At 45.5% G+C, this 21438-nt stretch overlaps 1 protein-coding gene and 1 long non-coding RNA gene across 8 annotated transcripts in view; one reads left to right on the plus strand and one right to left on the minus strand.

Moving 5' to 3' along the window:
* Positions 1 to 21438, minus strand: part of LOC136856039 (oocyte zinc finger protein XlCOF6-like) — a 212144-nt gene that overhangs the window by 137427 nt on the left and 53279 nt on the right. The window lies entirely within an intron of this gene.
* The window catches only part of LOC136856038 (uncharacterized), a 35537-nt gene continuing 23020 nt past the window's right edge, over positions 8922 to 21438 (plus strand). Inside the window, exon 1 of the long non-coding RNA XR_010858199.1 lies at positions 8922 to 8986. This is a non-coding gene — a long non-coding RNA (uncharacterized lncRNA). The remainder of the gene's footprint in view (positions 8987 to 21438) is intronic.

Consider the following 21438-nt stretch of genomic DNA (forward strand, 5'->3'; position numbering starts at 1 on the left):
AAGCATCTCCTCCACAGGTGTTAACTCCAGCCAGTCCCTTCCCCTGGCACCAGGACCCAGAGTGCCTATCATCTACTCCGCAGCCCCACACCAGGACGCAAAGCTGCTGAAGGAGTTCCCCGGGTTTGAAACTTGCCAAAGTCCAGGTACCTGGAACCCCAGCAAACATGGAATCTGCCACCACATCAAGACGAAGGGTCCCCAGTCCAAAATTTTCTGGAGGCTTCCCACGCGGCGCCTTCAGGAGGCCAAGGACGCCGCCTTGCCCAGATGGAGCGGATGGGCTATATGCAAGAAGGCCTCCAGCCCATGGGCCTCTCCTCCACATGGTGCAGAAACCGGATGGCTCCTCGAGACCCTGCAGCGACTACAGGCGAGCTCAACCTAGCAACTGAACCTGATCATTACCCATTGCCAAACATGCAAGATCTCACGGCCTCCTTTCACAGGGGCCAAAATATTCTCTAAATTAGATCTTTTAAAATCATACTTCCAGGTACCAGTTGCTCCAGAGGATATCCCAAAAGAGTCCGCCATCATTACGCCACGCTCAGGAGTCCTACGATGGCGCCTTCAGCACCTTCAGCCTGAGGAACGCTTGGGAGACATTCCAGAGGCTGATGGACAGCATCCTTGGGGACCTGAACTTCGCGTCTGCTACGAGGACGATATTCTAATTTTTTCCAGATCCCCAAAGAGCACCTGCGGCAGCTGGGTGGTCCGCAGCAACTGCAGGAGAAAATATGGATTCGACAAAATTATGGCACCTTCGGCGTCGAAAAAATGCTTGACTTCCTGAGCTAAAAGATATCCCCAGATGGTGTCCGCCCACGTTTGTTCAAAGGTCGCAGCCATCATCAGGTTCCCCACCCTACCTCCATCAAGGCTGTCCAGGAATTCCTCGGGATGGTCAATTAACTACAGAGGGTTTGGTCCCTGGGATCGCACACATCATGGCCATATCCTCTAACGGAGATCCTGAAAGGCCAACCAAGTCCTTCTTTATTACCCAGCTTGCAGGCCTTCTCCCTGATAATATTTTGTTAGCCATCTCACCGAGATGCAAAAAGAACCGCTATTAGCCCACCAGGACCCCAATGCCCCCTCCAGCTGATGACGGATGCCAGCAACGTCGCCTGTGGGGCCATCCATGGAAAAAGCAGATCGTCATTGGCACCCCCAGCCCATCGCCTTCTTCAGCAAACAGTTGAACCTAGCATAGGCCCAGCCATCAGCACCTTCGACAGGGAACGCTGCCAGTGCATCGGGCGACAAAACCAAAAAGTCAAATTCCTCCTGGAGGGTAACGCCCTTCACAGCCTGGACGGACCACCAGCTGCTGGTCCACGCCTTCACGAAAATCAGGGGGAATGGTTCTGGTCTTCCAGGCAGCAGCAGCCCCTACCATCGCAGAGTTTGCCTGCTCAATCAAATACCTCCCCTGACAGGCAGGAAGAAAATGATAAAGCAGACGCCCTCTCCAGAATCGATTTCAATTTGGGTTCAGTTCGGGATCGACTACGATTGCCTGGGAGCAGACAGCCGACCCAGAGACTTGCCAGCCTACCACACCACCATCACGTCCCTAAAGTGGAAGGACCTGACCCTCGGTATAGAGGACCAAAACTCCTTGTTTGTGACATTAGCACCGCCAGCCTTGTGCCCCTGGTGCCCGCCTCCCACCGTCGCCATGTTTGATGTCATCCACGGGCTGTCCCACCCCTTTACGGCAGGACGACGTCTGCCAAACCCCTGACAGAGGAGTCGTCTGGCATGGGATGCGGAAGGACGTGAGGGCCTGGGCGAGACAATGCATCCGGTGCCAAACCAGCAAGATAGGTCGTTATAGAGGGATGAATGAATTTGTTTGTATTTAGCATTTCCCAACGTTTTGTGTGTGTGTGTGAGAGAGAGAGAGAGAGAGAGAGAGAGAGAGAGAGAGAGAGAGAGAGAGTGAGTGTAATTGTTGTTGTGAGTGGTTCTGGTTGTTGGAATCATTTACGGCGCTGTCTGTCTGTGAAAATGTTAGGTAGATTTCGGTTTTGGGAGAGTCTTGGGCTGATTGAGGTCCAACCTTGAAAGTGGATGGGCAGTTCGAAATTAATTTTGTTCTGGGTTTTGTACCAACATTGATGGTGCATGTGTCTCTTCTTTTTTTGTTCATTGTTGGTGGAGGGTCTGTTTGCAATTTTGTTTTGTGGTTTTGTGTGCTGTGATTGGCGACCGTGGACCTTTGGTCCATCTCCAGCGACCGAAGATCAGGGTGAGTGTTGTGTATTGTTTTGTTTGTGGGTTTGAATTCCGCCACATTATATTTGGCGCCCAACGTGGGGCAGCTGGTGTTGCAGCTGCAATTGAGATTGGTGGCTGGTAGTGTGACTGGAGAGAAAGGATGGAAGAGGAACTGGTGAGGTTGAGAGAGGAGTTGCGGCTGGCAAGAGAGGGAATGCATGGTTAAAGAGTGAGAATGAGAACTTGAGGCTTCAGTTGGAAGAGATGAGATCATTGGTAAAAGGAGTGCAAGAAACAAATGAAAGGGGAGATGAAAGAGTCAGAAGAGAGAATGGAAGAGAGGATGGATAAAAGTTGGAGGGAATGATGAAAAGTGTGGAAGAAATGATGAAAGGTATGTTCAAGGGTGTTTTTGGAGAAGGGGCTGTTGGAGGCAGGTCCTCTGGAACGTGTGAAGGGGCAAGAGAAAAGAAAAGGAGGAAGAAGTGAATGGAAGCGTGAGTGATGAAAGTGATGTGGGAATAGGAAGTAAGAAACGAGAGAATGAGAGGCAGGGTAAGGAAAAGGGGAATGAAAAGCAAGGGAAGGAACAGAGGGAAAGTAAGGATAAGTCAGGGGAAGAAAAAGGGAAGAAGGGAAAAGAAAAGAAACTGGTAAGAAGGGCAAGGAAGTGGGAAGGCAGGAAAGAAGGGAGAGGGTGAAGATAGTAGTGATAATGAGGTGGATGGGGGTGAATGGATAAAAATGGATAAAAAGAGGGGAAGAAGAAGAGTGTAATGAGTAAGATGAATGTAAGTGCGGAAGTGGACTCTTTGTATTCGGAAGAGGGTATGAAAGGACAGAGTGAAAGTAGCGAAAGTGAGAGTGAAAGTGAGAAAGAAGTGAGAAAGGCTATGTATGTGAGGGAGGTACCCTGGTGTGAAAGGTATGATGAGTATGGAAGGAGGGATGTGCATGATTTCTTTAGGGAGTATGAAAGGTTTTGTCAGGATAAGTATGGGGAGAGTAAGAGAGTGTGGGCACGAGAATTAGGAGAATATTTGACTGGGTTTTTGCTTGATATGTATAGGGTTATTATGAGTGTGGGAGATGTTGAGTATGACAAGGTGAAAGCTAGACTAGTTGAGCAAGCGAGGCGTATGAAAGCGAGTGTTAAGTATAAGAGGAAGAATGAATATGATGAGGCAAGAATGAAAGCTGGGGAAACCTTGTCACTGTATGCTTGTAGGCTGGAGACGTTGGCAAGGAAGAAGTTTGGGGATGATGGGATAGATGAATGTAAGGAGTTAGTACGGAAGTTGTTAGGGACAGTGCCAGATGGAGTTAGAGAATTTGTGAACTTGAAGTGGAAGGAGAAGAAAAGATGGACGAGTGAAAGGTTGACTTGGGGAGAAATTTTGGAAATTGTAGAAGATTATGAGCTTGACAGGGTTATAAAAGAGAGCAGAAGTGTGAGTGTAAGGGCTGGGGTAGATGAGAGAGTGCCAGAGTTTGGAAGCTTTAGGGATGCAGTGTTGAGGGGCCCAATGAGAATGGCAGATAGTGTAATAGATAGGAGTGTAAGAGCAAGTAATGTGGAGGTGCCAGTGAGGATGAATGGTGGGTTTGTAAGGGAACAACTGGTTGGACAGGTTAGGGATAGTAGTGTACAAAGGGGAAGGTCGGTGAGTGAAAGTCAAGCGAAGTGTTTTAGATGTGGAAAGGAAGGACATACAAAGAATGAGTGTAGGTGGGCTTTAGGAGCGTGTTTCAGGTGTGGGCAATCGGGACATTTGGTAAGGAGTGTATGAAAGATAGGGGTTAAATGCTACAGGTGCGGACAGGTGGGTCATATTGCTAATGGTTGTAGGGGTACCCGAGTGAATGTAATATGTGGCAACTGTGGTAAGAATGGGCATTATGCGAGAATGTGTTCAGAACCGAGAGCGAAGTGTGTCGAATGTGGAATGGAAGGGCATGTATCAAGTGTATGTAGACGAAAGAGGGTGACTGTGACAGCGAATTCGGGAAACTGAGTGTGAAGGGGTTCAGATGGGTGGATCCTCCAGGATGCAAGTGGTGCGTGTGATGCATGTACGTGAGGGGTTGTTGCATGAGGAGGCTTTGCTGGAAAGACTGACGAGTGCATGAGTTTGTGTTGTAAGGGAGAAGATTGACTGCGTTAGTAGATACCGGGTGTAGTATGAATGTCATATTTAAGAATGGATGTGAGAAATTGAGGAATACGTGAAATTAGGAATTGTCAGGGGAAGTAAGCGGGATTGGAAATTTAGGGTAGCAGTGGTTGGAAGAGTGTGTGAACAGTTAGAAATTGGGGGTGTAATGATGGATGAAAGTGATTTTTGTGTTAGTGAGAGTACGAATGATAAATATGATATTTTGTTGGGATGTAAGTTTTTGAAAAAATGCGGGATGGTGGTCTGTCCTAGTATGAAGGTAATTGAATTACGCATGAAAGGGGATGTGCTTGGGGATTTGTATTTGGGGAAGGATGTACCGAATATGTGAGAGAAATGGGGTGTATAAATGGTTGAAATCGAATGAACCAAGTATGCATGAGAGCTTGTGTATGGAGGATCAGCAATTTGTTTTGATAGAGTATGGTAGAAAACGTAAGAAAGGGAAGAACGTAAGTGAACGGAATGATCGTAAGTTGTGTGATAGGGGTGTGAGTGCCAAAGTGAAAATGAGTGATAAAGCGTGTAATACGGATGAATGGGATGGTATGAATAGGACGTATAGCATATGCGGGTTTGATATAACTGAGTTGACTGAACGTGTAGGGGTGAGTGAACGGTTGGAGGTGAGCGAAAGTGTAAGTGTAAGAGAGCGTAGCAGTAATATGCGAGTGATTGAAAGCATGAATGAATCGTTGCAAGAATTGGAAAGGTCAATGAGCGAATGGGATGGGTTAGTTGAAGAATTGGGGGAGATATTTGGGAACGAGTTAGAGGGTATAGATGAGATTGTGGATGAAATTGAGAGTGGTAGTAGTGAAGAAGATAGCGTGAATCTGAGAGAGAATGGAGGAGAAAATATGAATCTGAATGTTGCGGGAAGAGAAAGTGATTCTGAGAGAATGATTGCGTGCCCGCGAACGCTATCTAGAGGACCTGCTAGTGAGCATCCGTGGGTGTTGCGTAAGGCAATTTGAATGCAGTGTGAAAGGTGTTAGTTGGGAAATGCTAAAAAGGGGGGAGAATTATAGAGGGATGAATGAATTTGTTAGTATTTAGCATTTCCCAACGTTTTATGTGAGAGAGAGAGAGAGAGAGCAAGCGAGTGTAATTGTCGTTGTGAGTGGTTCTGTTGTTGGAGTCGTTTATGGCGCTGTCTGTCTGTGAAAATGTTAGGTAGATTTCGGTTTTGGGAGAGTCTTGGGTAATTGAGGTCCAACCTTGAAAGTGGACGGGCAGTTCGAAATTAATTTTGGTCTGGGTTTTTGTACCAACATTGATGGTGCATGTGTCTCTTCTTTTTTGTTCATTGTTGGTGGGGGTCTGTTTGCAATTTTGTTTTGTGGTTTTGTGTGCTGTGATTGGCGACCGTGGACCTTTGGTCCGTCTCCAGCAACCGAAGATCAGGGTGAGTGTTGTGTATTGTTTTGTTTGTGGGTTTGAATTCCGCCACATCGTCACACCGAGTCAGGGGTAGGCAAGTTTCCCCAGCCGGAGAGGTAGTTCAGCGACATCCACAAAGACGTCGTAGGCTCTCTTCCCCAGTCAGGTGGGGCCAAATACCTCCTGACGATTGTCAACCGCTCAACCAGGTGGCCTGAGGCGATGCCCATGCAAGAAGCCACCGCCAGCGCATGCGCCGAGGCCCTCCTCTTCAGCTGGATCAGCCGGTTTGGCGTCCCAGACCACATCACCACTGACGGGCCCGGCCTTCCTGCCCAAGATCTGGTCCGCCCTGGCAAGCCTGCTGGGGACATCTCACCACACCACCACTGCCTACAATCCCGCAGTCAACGGATTAGTGGAGAGATTCCACAGGTCCCTGAAGGCATCCTCATGGCCCACTGCACTGCCAAGGATTGGAAATACCAGCTGCCTTGGGTCCTCTCGGTGAGAACCGCCCCAGAGCTAACGGCGACCCATCTGCAGCGGAGAAAATCTACGGAGAGCCCTCGTGGTCCCGGGCGAACTCGTCACGGAGGATCATTACAACCCATCAGACCAGAGGCTCCGCGACATAGTCAGGAAATTCGCCCCTGACGGCGGATGTATACCGACAGATCAACCGCCTTCACGCCTCCCGGCTTGTCCTCCACCACCACGTCTTCGTCAGGGATGCTGCTGTCCGCCCCGGCTCACCAGACCCTACAGGGGCCCTTCCGCGTGCTTGAGAGGAACAGCAAAGCCTTCCACCTCGCCCTACATGGAAAGGACAATTGGGTGTCAATCGACCGTCTCAAGCCCGCCCTCCTGGAGGAAACAGCACACGACACCATGCAGCGCCCTCCCCAGGAACCGTCGCCTACGCAGCCGGGCCGCTGCAAAAAGAGGTCGCGTGGCCGCCCCTGAAAGCAACCAGCCACACCCACACCCAGCCGCTCCCTTACACACCGCACTCCCCAGCTGACTTTGCGGAGCCGCGGCACTCTTCAATGCCCCAACAGATACCTCGATTAATCAGACGTTACCCACGTCTTGTGGGGGGAGTATTTGTAAAGTCTCCGCTGAGTGAGTCTTCTGTGATCTGTGGTGAGCGACCTGTTTTCTTTCAATTCCGCTCCTATAGGAGCTGGGCGCGCAAAATCAGCCATATCGAACCAGTCATGCCTTTCTATGTAAATTTATACCTGTTACTAATTTATTTTGTATCTGTCTCTTTTGTACATGTATCAGAATGTTGTCATGTCGGGCATTGTCCATTTTTCTGTGCACAAGAATTGTATTTATGCATTGTAATTATTGTCAAGTGTAATCGACATCGGGTCCATTGTATTCCTTTGTGTGACGTCAGTCCGCCGCTATATAAACGGCCTGCGTCTCCAACAAAGTAGCAGTAACTTTCTCCTGCTCATTACTTTTGCACCTCTTAAAAAGTCAGTGGTGTGGAAATGTGGCACGCTGCTCTTGTTAGTTGGACAACAAAACCCATAAAACGAAGGCATGTGTTCTTATTACTCTGACTCACAAAGGTAGAAGGAATGTAGAAGTTGAATTAACAAAGAATAACACATAACCATTTTAAAAGATCTGATAAGACCTTCAACTATTACTATACGTAATATGTGCAATGCATTCATCAAGAGCAGTTATATAAGGATAACTGAATTATTATAACAAAACAGTACAGACTTCGTTACTATAAAGCTTCAACTGGCGTTCTTGTCAAAAGACTTCGTCTCTGTGTAAAACAACTACCGGTGCTGACCATAGCACCGCCGATACTTCATGCTAGAATCAGCAAAAATCAGACAAAATGATGCGAGAGTGTTATTCTCCAACAGATGTGGTTCTTTCACCCTTATTATCATGACTTGCAATAGAGACGTACATAGTTCTACAAAATTCATAAGCATGAGAATATATTTGGATTTCACGTGAATATAGATACAAATAACATAGTTTTGTCTGTCGGTTACCCAACAGAAGGCAATTCACAACGAAAAATCAAATCAATAATTTCTTATGAAAACAGACAATACAAGTAACTCTACAGTAAGAAAAATATGAAAAGATTGTTGTGCGGGAATTTCGCACAAGAGAAGAAACTTGCTGTGGGGTATATGTTATCTGGCACATACCCACACAATAGCCTACGATTCTTTGACTCATGCCTGTGGAAGAGGAAAGATGATCTTTTAACATGTGAAGTGACGTCCATTTTCGTGGTCGTAGGCCGGAGATTTTTCCTGATAAATTAGACGAATTTCTCCATTGAGTACTTTATTGGCAGAGCTTACATCCTAAAGGTGTAGCAGGAGTAATAAGCAAATACAAAACGTATGAAAGAGGATTGTAACAAACATACGAGCATTGTAATATAAGGCATCTTTTCCTACATACAGGAGGTAGAACCTACCGGATCGAAGCCTGTGTATCGTATCCAATACTAAACGCAGTAATAATTGGTTACACTCATACATTTAAGCATGATGCAACATCCTCCAATATTTTTTTTAACTGAACGCGCCCACGGAGCTAAGTTTTCATGCCCTTGTTACATAAGTATCTTACGTACGTAACATATCTTACGTACGTAACATACCTTACATACATAGTGCTCGCCATGATAATAACTGCGCTAAACGGCAAGATCTACATAGAACACTTTAGATCTAAATGACGGAAGAACAAGAAGATTGAAGAGGAAAGGAACGAAAATACTAATGGCTGAATCTCACTTTTAATAAATATTTATAGATATCAAAATAGAAAATAGGCAATTATCTATTGAAAAATATATAACAGAGAAAATAGTCTGAATTAAGCCCAGCCAAAGGATAAAACAGAGCCTTGAAAGATAATTTTGCAACCATATCAGGAAGATAAAGATGAAATAATGGCCCAGATCTCACATTTAATAGATTTAATAGATTCTGAATAGAAAATAGGCAATGACCTATTGAAAAATATATGATACAGAAAAAATAAGCTTAAATAAACTCAACCTAAGGAGAAACAGAAGCTGAAAGAGAGCCGCTACAAAGATTAATCCCTCAATTATTACTACAACTACGTAAACAACATAAATAAACGCTCTCTCGTAAACAATCCGACCGCCAGCGCTACTTCATTCGCATGTAATTACTCAAGACCCTTTTCATTTATCACTTAAGGTCACATTGAGTTTAATGTAAGTCACTTAAGGTCGGAGGTCAGGTCAAATAGCGTTTCAGTTTCACTTTGGTTTTATATCCAGCCCTCCACTGGGATGATTCCCTCTTGGTCAGGTCGTCATTATGGTAGTTCCTGGAGAATAGGAGAGCCTTTAGTTCCTTTTTAAACTTGTTTTTTTCATGTATGCTCTTCATTTCAGGCGGTATTTTGTTGTATGGTCTTGGTGAGCAGTGTACAAATGTTTCTCTCTCTCTCTCTCTCTCTCTCTCTCTCTCTCTCTCTCTCTCTCTCTCTCTCTCTCTCTCTCTCTCTCTCGCCTGACTTACAGTTTGTTCTAGGTTCAAATAGCCTCTATGATGCTTCCAACGCATGTCTGATTACAATATTCATTCGGGTCTAAAGAAGCTTCTGGCAGTTTCTCAGATATGTTGGTTCATCATATTTTAGTGCTTTAAAGACTGTAAGTAGTTTGTTATATTCTATTCTAGCTTTTACTGGGAGCCAATGTAGCTCAATTAGTGCTGGGGTTAGTCTGTCATGGGAACGTAGTCCTTTTATTAACCTGGCTGCTCTATTTTGTACTCCTTGCAATTTTCTTAGTAGGTAATTAGAGAGACCGTAGTATATAACGTTACAGTAGTCAAGCCTTGAAAGTATTTGGTTGCAAATTGCTGTTTTCAGAGTATCTTCGTTTAGGTATTTTCTAATAAATGCAATGGTTCTCATGTGGTAGTTACAGGTTTTTGTAATATGCAATATATGGTTCTTCATCGACAATTTATTATCAATAAATACTCCTAAGTTCCTCACTTCTGCTACAATATTTATTTTTGACGAACCAATAGTTACTCTTTTGAGGTGTTCATATTTTCATAGTGCACTGTCTGATCCAAATATCATACACTCAGTTTTGTCTTTGTTAAGTTTCAGTTTCTTTGGCGACATCCATTTTTTGATATCTTTCATTATTGCATCAATTTTACTAATGGTGTCTTCTACTGTTTCGATGGAAAATAGAATTGAGTATCATCTGCATTCATTTTATACTTAACCTTGTGCTTATTTAGAATTCTAGATAATTGTGTAAATGCCAAATAGCAGTGGACCCAGAATGCTGCCTTTGGGCACTCCTTTTGTTAGGTCTTTCTTTTCTGATTTCACATTTGATATAACCACTGTAACCTTCCTATTTTCTAAGTAGCTTTTGTACCATTTGTATATGTCATCTTCGATGCCTACTACTCTCAGGTCTTCAAGCAGTAGATTGTGGTTAACTGTGTCAAATGATGCACTTAGGTCAAGCATAACCAGCATGCCACATTTTCCATTTGCTATAATTTCTACCATATCATTTGTAATTGCACACAATGCATATACCGAAACCACCGAAAGATAGATCTATTTTCAGTGGGTAGATCTATTTTCAGTGGCCTTGATTATACATTTTAGCGGCTGTATAGAAAACTCGATTGTTCAACACAATTTTTGCTTGTTGCTTTTGTCACCCTTTTTTGGTAGCCTACCTACATTTCACTCTGCTCGTTCTCTGTGTTTTGTATTTTTCTTGCTGTTTTACAACAATACACAAGTCCATGGTGAAATCAAGTTTATATAGAAACCCAGTATTGTTTTACAAATTACTGTGATAATGTCTGTCATATTACAAGTGCCCTAAGCTACACTGGCATCATGACACTTTGTTTTTGACAAGTTGTGCTAGTTATACAACTCTGGCCAAGGCTACTACAAAGTACTGTAACATATCTTTTACCTTATAAAGTAGTCTGTTATGTATTTTCCACATGCAAAATGCAATTATTATAACAGTTTTTCACATGATTTTTACTGATCTGCCAAACCGTGACACAAATGTTATTTGTTCCGACACGGTATACAAACCGTCGGTCCTTTACATTAGGAATTACTTTCAGCATAGGCTGAAACGGTTGTTGAACTTTCGAACAAGGTGGTTAGGCAGTTAACTACTGTCCGAGAGGCGGGAGTACTGCCTGCCTGGATGTAAACATTCCAATTTGCTTTCAGCCGTCGTAGACTGCGGATGTTGTTTTCTTGCTCTCTGCCTGACTACTGTTGAGCTTTTCCCAGTGGGAACTTTAATTTTCCTTGTTTATGGTGAATGTGGATAAGTCCTCTAAGCCCTCTTACCTCCAGTGTGTGTGTCCTGGGGTGGAAGGCAAAAAATGTAATACATTTAGATCTAGCGTTGACACAGACCCACACGCCCTCTACCCCACCTGCAGAGGACGTGCGTGTTCGCACGCTTCGCCCTTTAATGAGTGTTGCTCCTGGTCTTCTGAGTAGTGGAAAAAGTTTGAAGGGAGGAGACGATACTGTAGGAAGCCTGCCAAGGAATCATCCGAGGTAACACACCCCAGCGACTCCTGTGGTGGCTGATCTGTTGGGATCATTTCTCCCTCCCGGCAAGCTTCCCCTTCTTGCTGCCTCTCCTCGGGTGAGGACTTCCCGTCCCCTTCCTCATTCATTTCACCGGGTGTGGAAGGTCGCAGGGGAGAGATTGCTCAGGACATCCTCTCTGGGGCCTCTCCTCACCCCAGGGGCAAATTTTTTCCCCCAGAGTGAGTAGAGGCTTCCCTTTTTGACCTGACTCTGTCCTCAGGTTTGGGGGTGGAAGCGTCCTCTGTTGGCCAGGTACCTGATCTCACCTCTGCCTGGCTGCACCTGGGTCTGCCTGGCGTTCCGTCACTGGAGGGTCTGGTGTCACATCTGTCTGGCGCTCCAGTGACGACCCACACAGCCACCGCTTCCACCACCACGACTGTCACCATGTCGCCCTTTGGCAAGCTGCCTGTGATGGTGGCCTCGCACCTGGACACCCAGGTGTCAGCCACTCCTGCCACATACCACTCCGTGCCGCTGTCTCCTGGGTTCCTGGCCCCATTATCCCTGCCTCGCCCCTCGCACATGGTGACATCATCGGTGCCCTATATGTCAATGCCGGCTCCTGTTGCCGACCCACGCTTGTTCTTGACTACGGTTCTGGCTCCTTGCTTCCTTGACACTCGGCCTGGCCTGGCTCCCGATGCGCCACCCGTGTCTCTAACCCTGTCTCTGGACTGTCCTGGCTCCCATGCTGGAGTACCTGCCCTGGTAGCTGCTGGCCCGAGCACCATCTCCGCTACCTGGGTTGTGCCTGTTTCTGTGGTCCCCGTGGTTGCTCCTGTGCCTTCTGCTGCTCCTCCGTGGATAGGGGACCTGACTGCGATCCTGAGGAAGATGGTGAAGAAGTCGAAGAAGAGATTGAGGAAGGTGCTGTCATCTTCGTCTTCGTCGTCGTTGTCTGCTGTCTCTTCTTCCTCTTCTCCTTACGAGGCTTGCCAGCCAAGGAAGAAGAAGCCTGCCTCTCCCCCCCCACCAAGAAGTCTCGCACTGAGACCTCTAAGGGACTGCCTCCTTCCACAGGGAAGGCAGTGGGATCTCTCGTTGGCTCTTCCCAGTCCACGGATCAGGGAACCGATGTGTTGACCCTCGGGTCAGTCGTATCAGGAGCCGAGGACATGCAGACCGAGGTTTGCACTCCCCCTGCTGCATTGAAGAAGCCTGCTTCTAAGGCCAGTGGGACCGTGCTGGACACTCACTCGTGAGTTGCTTCAAGTCCCCGGTCTCTAAGGAGACCCAAGTACCCCAGTCTGGTATGGGAGAAACCTATCTCCATACGGACTTGGGCGCGGGACGGGAGAAAGAGTCTGGGCATGCAGGGACCCAAGTACCCCAGTCTGGTATAGGAGAAACCTATCTCCATACGGACATGGGCGCGGGACGGGAGAAAGAGTCTGGGCATGCAGGTGCTCTGACTCTTCCTGCTGGTACTTCTTCTAGTACCAAGCCAGGTTCCTGGGAAGGTGCACCAGTCCCTCGGGCCTGGACAACCGGGGAGGCAGAGAAGAGGTCCCCTGCTCAGTCTTACCGAGAGGTTTTGGCCTTGAAGAAGACTGGGACGCATCCAGAGGACAGCGCAAATTCTCACCAGCCAGCCATGTGCTTGACTCCTGGGAATGAGACTTTTTGGTGTAGCGCGTTTGGCGTCGCTGTTTCGGCTTGGCCGATTCGGCGTAGCCGATTTGGCATATAGAAATTTTCGGCGGAGAGACTGTTAGGCGTCAAATGACTACTTTGTCGCTGTAAACGACATTTAGCCATGAAATAGATACTTCGTCGTTATAGCGCAATTAGCTCTCATTTTAACAATTGTTTAGCAATTGAACAATTGTTTTTTTTTTGTTTACATTTACTTTTTGGTAGCTTTAGAATTTTCAGTCGTCTAAGCCCTATTGTACGAAATGGAAGGAGATATTTTAACAAAACGTGGAAGAAGCAAAGTGATTCACGATGGATACCTTTTTATTTTTGATGCAACGACTAAGAGTGATTCTGAATTAAAATTCTGGCGATGTGAACAGAAAGATCGGTGTAAAGTAAGATTACATATGAAGGATGGAAAAGTGATTCGCCAGTTGAATCAACATACCCATGAACCATCTGCTGCAAAAGTAGAAGTTGAAAAGTTGAAAACAAATATTAAGAAAAGAAGTTTTGAAACGCTGGAGCCACCAACCGTTGTAGTAAATGAATGTTTAACTGGCGCCTCTCAAGCAGCTTTAGCCATAGGGCCTGACTTGCCTGCAATGCGAAAACTTATTACTAGGAAACGAAAATTATTAAACAAAGTGCCAGCTAACCCAACTCATTTGGAGCAATTAGTTATACCCAAGTCCTATACACTGTATGTTCCCCAACTGGGTATGGAAGAAAAATTCCTATTGGGAGACACGGGAGAAGGCAGTAAGAGAATTTTAATATTTGGAAGAATAAGGTGGCTTCAGCATTTAGTCTTCTCAGAAATTTGGTTTGCCGACGGAACTTTCACCATTGCGCCAAGTCTTTTCATCAAGTATATGTTATATCGGCTAAGAAGCATGATGGAGTTATTCCTATAGTTTATGCTCTTCTTCCTAACAAGCAAAGATTAACTTATTCTCGTTTATTTGAGTTACTTAAAACCATCGAACCAAATTTGAGAGCAGTTTCTATAATTTGTGATTTTGAGCAAGCTGCCATTCATGCCTTTCAAGATGCATTTCCACGCTCGAATTAAGGGATGTTTTTTCCATCTAGCCCAAAACATGCACAGACATCTTGTTTCATTGGGTTTATCGAATCGCTATAAAACCGACCGGACTTTTGCGTTATGGGCTAAAATGATTATAGCGCCGCCTTTGTGCCATTAGAAAAGATGGACGAATACATGGATACACTAGCAGCGGGTCTTCCAGACGAACTAATACCCTTGTTCCATTGGTTCAAGACACTTATATTGGATGACAGAATAGGCATCGAAATGCAAGAATGAACCCTATGTTTGCTCCCGAGATCTGGAACCTTTATGAACGCACTGTAAATGATGAAGATCGCACTAACAATCACGCTGAAGCTGCCAATCGACGTCTACAGTTCGAACTAGGAATGCATCATCCTTCCATCTGGAAATTTATTGATGCCTTGAGGAAAGTTCAGAAAGGACGTGATGCATTTCTAGAAAAATTAATCGCTGGATATCCACCTCCCAAAAAGCTAAAGAAATATAGAAATGCTGATGAAAGAATAAAAAAAATAGTAATGGAAGTTGAGTCATCAGAGCCTATTGAATTCCTGAAGGGTATTGCTCATAATTACAAAATGAAAAATTAATTCCTAAGGTTAAAAAACTGTACTAAATTTTATTTTTCTAAATAATGTATTTTCATTTCAAGTTTTTAACTCGCATTATCCCATTATTGTTTTAATAGGATCCTTTATTCTCTAAGTGAATAAAATTTATATTTTTCCCAATTCAAGTTTTTATTTACATTATTCCACTAGTCTTTTAATAATATAAAAATTTTTACTGTTTTATTTTTCTGAATAAAGTTCAGAAAGGACGTGTTGCATTTCTAGAAAAATTAATCGAACAAAGACGCCGAAACAATCTGACGCCCTAATGGCTACGCCGAATAGTGCTATTAGTTTTCTGACGCCGAATCGCCAAGCTGAAACGGCAGCGCCAAATGGGCTATGCCAAACGTAGCAAACCCTTGACTCCTCCCAGTCCCTGGCGCGTTTATGCGCCAGCCTGCCTCGGGAAGCTGAGTACAGTATGCGGCTTGGCTCATGAGCTGCTCCACTCTCCTCGGGAGACCACTTCGCCAGGCGAAATGCTTTCTTCGACCCGGGCTGCTGCTCCTGTTGGTTCTGCCAGCAAGACCAGTGGGAGTGCCAGATCCTCCTCGCCTGTCCCCTCTACCTCCTGGGCACCTCCCAGGGGGCGCGAGTCGGGCAGGAAGAACTCCGGCGAGTTGTCTCCCCAGAGTTCTACCTCAGGGGTGTACGTGCCTGGCTCAGCTGTTGGTTCGTCCAGGTCGTACGCCCACGTGGTGCTGGATGGGTCACGGGGTCTGCCAAGGTTCTCCCCTCCTGCAGGAGAGTAGATCGAGGACTGCACCCTGGAAGGACTCGAGGGTCCTCTTCCCCAGGACATGGACACCCCCGAGATACAGAGGACGTTTGCTGAGGTAATTTCATTGATTCGTCAGCACAATGACCTCGGGGAAGGAACCACGGCTTCATCGGTGGATCATCCGTCGCGCCTCAAATCCATCAGGTAGGCGGGAATACCCGTCTGCCCGGATGTAAATATACCAGTTTGCTTTCAGCCGTCATGCATTGCAGGCGTGTTTTCGGATCTCTTTGCCTGACTGTCGTTGAGCTCTTTATTTATCCCGGAGGGATATTTCTGTATTTTTGTGTATAGTTTGCGTGTTTGATTTTTACTAATATACAAACCCACAATTTGTGATAGCCTTGATAGCCTTGCTTACAAACCTGAAGGTCTTTACATAGGGATTTAGCTTGTGAACAGGAGCTGGAACGGCCGTTTAACTTTCATACAAGGTTGTTAGCTATCGATGGTAGTGAGGAAGCCCTGCCCACTCATAGGTCTGCACACCACTTTGTCTTTCAGCCCAGGTACCAGAATGAGGGTGGCTGAGGTGGGCCATAAGCAAATTCCTGAGATGCACACTAGTACAATATTGCACTAGCCCCAGATTTTTTGCCATGCCCCTCGGTTAGTTTGAGTTAGGTTAAGTTAGATTAGTACCTCTAAAGTAATTTGGGTGTGAGAAACATAATGAGATTATTTTCAAGAAAATTCTATAGTTAGTTTTTAAGATATGGTGTCCCGCTTTTTTCAGGGAAAGGTCCCAGGATAACAAAACTTCAAGTTTGTATGTTAGGACAAATACAAATTACTTTAAAAATTTGTAGTTTGTTCCTTCACAAATACAAACCCTTGGTCTTTACATAGGAGACTTACCCTTTGATGGGTGGATTCTGAGTAAATCTCTGAAACGACTAGTAGTTATGCTTGCCTGGGCCTCTCTTCCTGGTCTCAAAGAGCTGAGGAAGGAATCCCGTGCTTCTGGGCCTTTCGAATTAATGAGTTTGTGTCATTATTTCAAAAAGGGCTTGGATGAACTTGTAGTTTCGGAGGCAATAAAAGGCTAGTAAAACCAATGTTTGTTTTATTGTCATCCCCTCTCTCCCCTCTAGAGAGAGGGGGAGGATTTGCATTTAATAATTTACTCTAGATTATAGACAGGGTACTCAGTTATGTAGGCTTACCTACATGACACACCCGTCCAGCATGCAACGGTTGGCTACTTGCCTCTGTTCTACAAAAGAAGAAAGGTAAAAAAGAAAAGGGAGGCCAGTCACTCATTCACATTCTCTCTTTACCACCGAACACCTTATGTGAGATGCTGTCTGTTCCCCTGGGGGAGCCGGGTGAGGCAAACAACTTGATGAGCAGCCACCACAGGACCGAAGGAAAAACGTATCCAAAGGCCTGTGGGTAACATCCTGAAGGTAGAAGGATGTCATTGTGGTAGAGACCACACTTCCACCTTTAATACCTGAAGAATGGACAGGTTCATCCAGAGTGTGAGGGACTGACCAATGTCCCTACCCTCATGAGCTCCTACTCAGATTGTCTCACGAAGCCAGAAATAAATCATGTTCTTGGACACTTTTTTCTTAGTAGAGACAGTACTAACGAAGAGTCGTCGACACTCAGGCATGAGACGTTGAGTACTCTTAAGATAATACTGCAGTACTCTAACTGGACACAGTAGTACTCTGTCTTGATCACTACCAACAAAGTCCTCTAGGAAGGGAATCGAAAAGGACTTGAATCTGGTATCAGGGACTGACTGATTCAGTGTCTCCGCTACGAATTCTGGGACAAAAACGAGCGTGACTGGTCCCCATCCCCTTGAGTGCAAGCATCGAAGGTCATGTAGCTCACCAACACTCTTTGCTGATGCCAGGGCAAGCAGGAGCACAGACTTGAGGGTCAGCTCCCTGTCCAATGACTCTTGTAAGGGAGGGCAAGACTGTTTGAAGCTCCTCAACAGCATGCAGGTCTCCCACGAGGAAGGGAGGTTGATGCCCTTCAAGTGAAGGACTTGGCCAAGGGCATAGAACATATGAGGGGCGCGGCGTAACAAGGTGGCAAGCGCCACCGCGGCCGAACTGGTTTTTTTATTGTGAGCGAGCAGCTAAAGTACAGCACTATCCTGTACACACTATTTTGTCCCCTTATGTTACTGGCAAAAGGTTCGAAAATCCATGCAAAACAAAGGGAAATTTCGCCCTTAGCGAGTTCTCACTGCTACATCATAAGACTCGTCATAAAAGGAGGCAAGCGGCAACCAGTGAAGGTGCGTGGGTGGATGTAGGAGGATGTTTTGTTTTATAATATTTTCATGGAAATTTTACTCAGATATGTTATAATAATAATTTTAGAGCATTATTAGGATAAATATTTTAGGTTGTTTTCACAAAAACATGCTTTAATTGCCGTATGAAAACATTTTCATTGTGTTCATTAACACTTTACAATCTTACATTACCTCACTTTTTGTGGTTGTGGCCGCTAAATGACAAAACATACTATAATGATTTTTGCATATGTAATAGGCGAATAAATTTCCTTTAAAATGAGGTATGATTCATAGAAATCGTTTGGCTGGTTTTTTTTTATAAGCGTTTTCATAGTTGGCAAACTTTAAATGCGTTTTTATCATTTTTTAAAAAACGGCGCTTGGCACCTTATTACACTGCGCCACTCATATGAGATGCTCAGCTGTCCTCTGTAGCCTCAAAAAGCTGAGATGGAGAGAAGCTTCTCTCGGCAAAGAAGGATGAAGAAGTCTGCTACCTGCTGAAGAATAGCTCTAACCAGAGAGACCCGTTGGTGACAGCAACCACATGAGACAGTTCATTTCCCTGGTAACCAGATATCTCGTCATTGTGTGGCAAGAAAAAGTTCTCACTAGCAAGAGACGCTGGATAGTTTCCAGGCGTAAAGTGACAGACCTTCCATAGCCTGTTGATACTTCTCTATGTATAGTTGGTGTAGCAGGATGTGCCAAGGGGAAATCTCTGTCATTACCTCGGAAAGGAGAGCTACTGATCACCGGATGAATCAGACAAAACTAAGGAAAAGTGTAGGCCTCAAGATTGTCCCATGGGTGTTAGAAGGCATCTTCTATAACTGCCCATGGTTCTGGAATGATAGAACAGAACACCAGCCGCTTCTGTTGTGCTGGGTTGCAAAGAGATCTGTCGTTGGGAGGTCCCAAAGACTGGATAAGCTTTGTGCAGTGTCTGGGTGTAGGGGCCATGTCCCTATCACCTGACCCTGGTGAATGATCTTGTCTGCCACTACATTCTGGTTCCCCAGAATGTACCTGGCTGACAGCTCTATCGAGTATGCACTGCACACTCGTGCACTTGCACGGACAACATTTGGAGCTGAAGGGAAACCAGTCCCAACCCCTGCTCGCTGACATGTGCTACTACTGTGGTATTGTCACTCATCAACACCATGGAGTGCCCCACCACCTGATCCTGAAACTCGTGGGGCTAAAATGCTGCCCTGAGTTTCAGAATATTGATGTGGGAGTGTCTGTCATTCCGGTTCCACACACCTAAGGCCTGCAACTCTTCTAGGTGTGAGCCCTGTCCCCCAGTCGATGCATCTGAAAACAGACTCATCTCAGGAGGGGGAGTTCCTAATGGCACTACAGTACTATTACGAGGTTCCTGTCATCTAGCCACCAGGCTGAGTCCTTCTTTACCTCCTCTGAGAGATGAATTGGGAAGAACTGGGTCACTTGTCGGAGACCAAAACCCCTTCATTCTCCGCTGAAGGGAACAAAGGTGAAGCCACCCATAAGAGACCAACTTCTCCAAGAACAACAGGACAGGTGACCGAGAACGAATTGCCACTGCTGAGCTGGTTGTTCCTGTCTGCGCTGCCTCACTGAACTTATTGATATGTGGGTCTGAGGGGTAGACTCTTGCTGCTGCCATATCTATCAGCATGCCCAGATACTTTACCCTCTGCTTGGGTGTGAGATCGGACTTCTCAAAACTGATGAGGACTCCCTGGTCACAACAAAATTCGAGAAGTCAATCTCTGTTCTGGAGCAACTGCCACCGAGAGCTTGCCAGGACTAGCCAATCATCAAGATACAGTTAATCCTTGCTTTAACGGACCTGGAACCAATGGACATCGAATTTAATGGACAAAATCCGGCCAAGGCTAGTGGCTGTTGTTGTTTAGATTTATTCACTCACTAACCTCAGCATTGGTGCGAAATTGAAACTTATTGTGTATTTTCTTGTATAGGACAACCTTTAGATAAGACAAGGTAAAAAATTATGGCAAATTTTCATGAATTTATCTCATATCTGTAGTATAAGGCGACTGCTAAATTACAAAACCAACGCTACCAGTACCGTCTTAAGAGGACTCGACTTCTCTTGCCTGAGTGTCGACAACTTCGTTAGTACTGTCTCTACTAAGAAAACAGTGTCCAAGAACATGATTTCTTTCTGGCTTCGTGAGACAATCTGAGTAGGAGCTCATGAGGGTAGGGACATTGGTCAGTCCCTCACACTCCGGATGAACCTGTCGTTCTTCAGGTATTAAGGGTGGAAGTGTGCTTGGCTTACTGTTTGCTCCCTGTGCTTGTACATATCTGCGTCTCTACAATGCAGCTTCTTGTGACAATGTTCAATTTCATGCTCTCTCCTCATAGAAGACTCATGATCTGTTGCTAGTGTTTTGAAGTGCCCCTGTCAAGGGGTCATCTCTCTGGGGCAAGGGAGGAATTCGCTACCTGTGCCTTTGTGAGTTGGTGTTTCATGGATGCATTGCACAGTCCATATTCATAGGTCTTTATCGTCCATATGGATTTGTATCTTCAGAACTTGCGCACATTGTATTTTCCAGCGCATCTTGTTCCATACAGGCAAAGGTCTGCACTTTCCATATTCAGACACTGTTTGTGCTGGAACACTGCCCTTTCTTGTATGCTGCCATTTCTGTGCACATTCTGAACCAGTAACATCCCCAGCACTCGTCTATCAGTCTTATCCAAATAAGGGTGGGGGGCGTGCTTCCATTCTGAGGTTGACGTTTAGTACAACTCGGTCTCTCCTTGGGGTAGCTGTGCATAACTTGGCATACACCCTGTGCTTCTCGCATACTGGACTGAGCAGACTCTTCCCAGCACCTGTAATGGTGTTCAACCGTGATTGTTGTGCCATCAGTGATGATATTAACCTAAGTTTAGACATGGAAGTAGAGAGTAGGTTAGCTGAGGCTGTGCCACCAAAGGTGTACCCTAAACTTACACCTTACAAAAAAACACTCTCTCTCTCTCTCTCTCTCTCTCTCTCTCTCTCTCTCTCTCTCTCTCTCTCTCATGTACACCTTTCAAACACTTACCAAATTAGACATATCAGTGTTTATGTAAATCTGGTATCCCATGTGGTCATTTGTCTTGAAGGGTCACTGCACCACTGCAGTGCTTGAGAATGGCCTTATGTTAGCATTCGCAGGTGTAGGAAGATTGTGTCATCAGGGGTTAGCCTTAGGTCGAATGAGGAGTCCTACTATTGCTTGGCGCAAGAACTGGTCGAGGGATGTGGCATTGGAACAGGATGGTGGGTGGGACAAGTGGATGACCCCATAGCCTTGAAATTGGGTCCATTTTGTGGTGAGAGGGGGACCTTTAAGGAAACCCGGTGCCTACTTGTGATGTAAAGATGACCACTGTTGAAGCTTGATTTTGTTGGCCCTGGCAAAAGGGTATAATATTCTCCATAGGGGGCTAGTGTTGTCAGTGCACCTCATGTGGTGCTATGTAGGCATTATTCTGTAGGGTTCTTTGCAGTGTCTCTTTGGCCCCTAGCTGCAACCCCTTCCATTCCTTTTACTGTACCTCCATTCATATTCTCTTTCTTCTATCTTACACTCCTCAACCTT

This window comes from Macrobrachium rosenbergii, chromosome 34 (genome assembly GCF_040412425.1).
Source record: "Macrobrachium rosenbergii isolate ZJJX-2024 chromosome 34, ASM4041242v1, whole genome shotgun sequence".
Classification (NCBI taxonomy): domain Eukaryota; kingdom Metazoa; phylum Arthropoda; class Malacostraca; order Decapoda; family Palaemonidae; genus Macrobrachium; species Macrobrachium rosenbergii.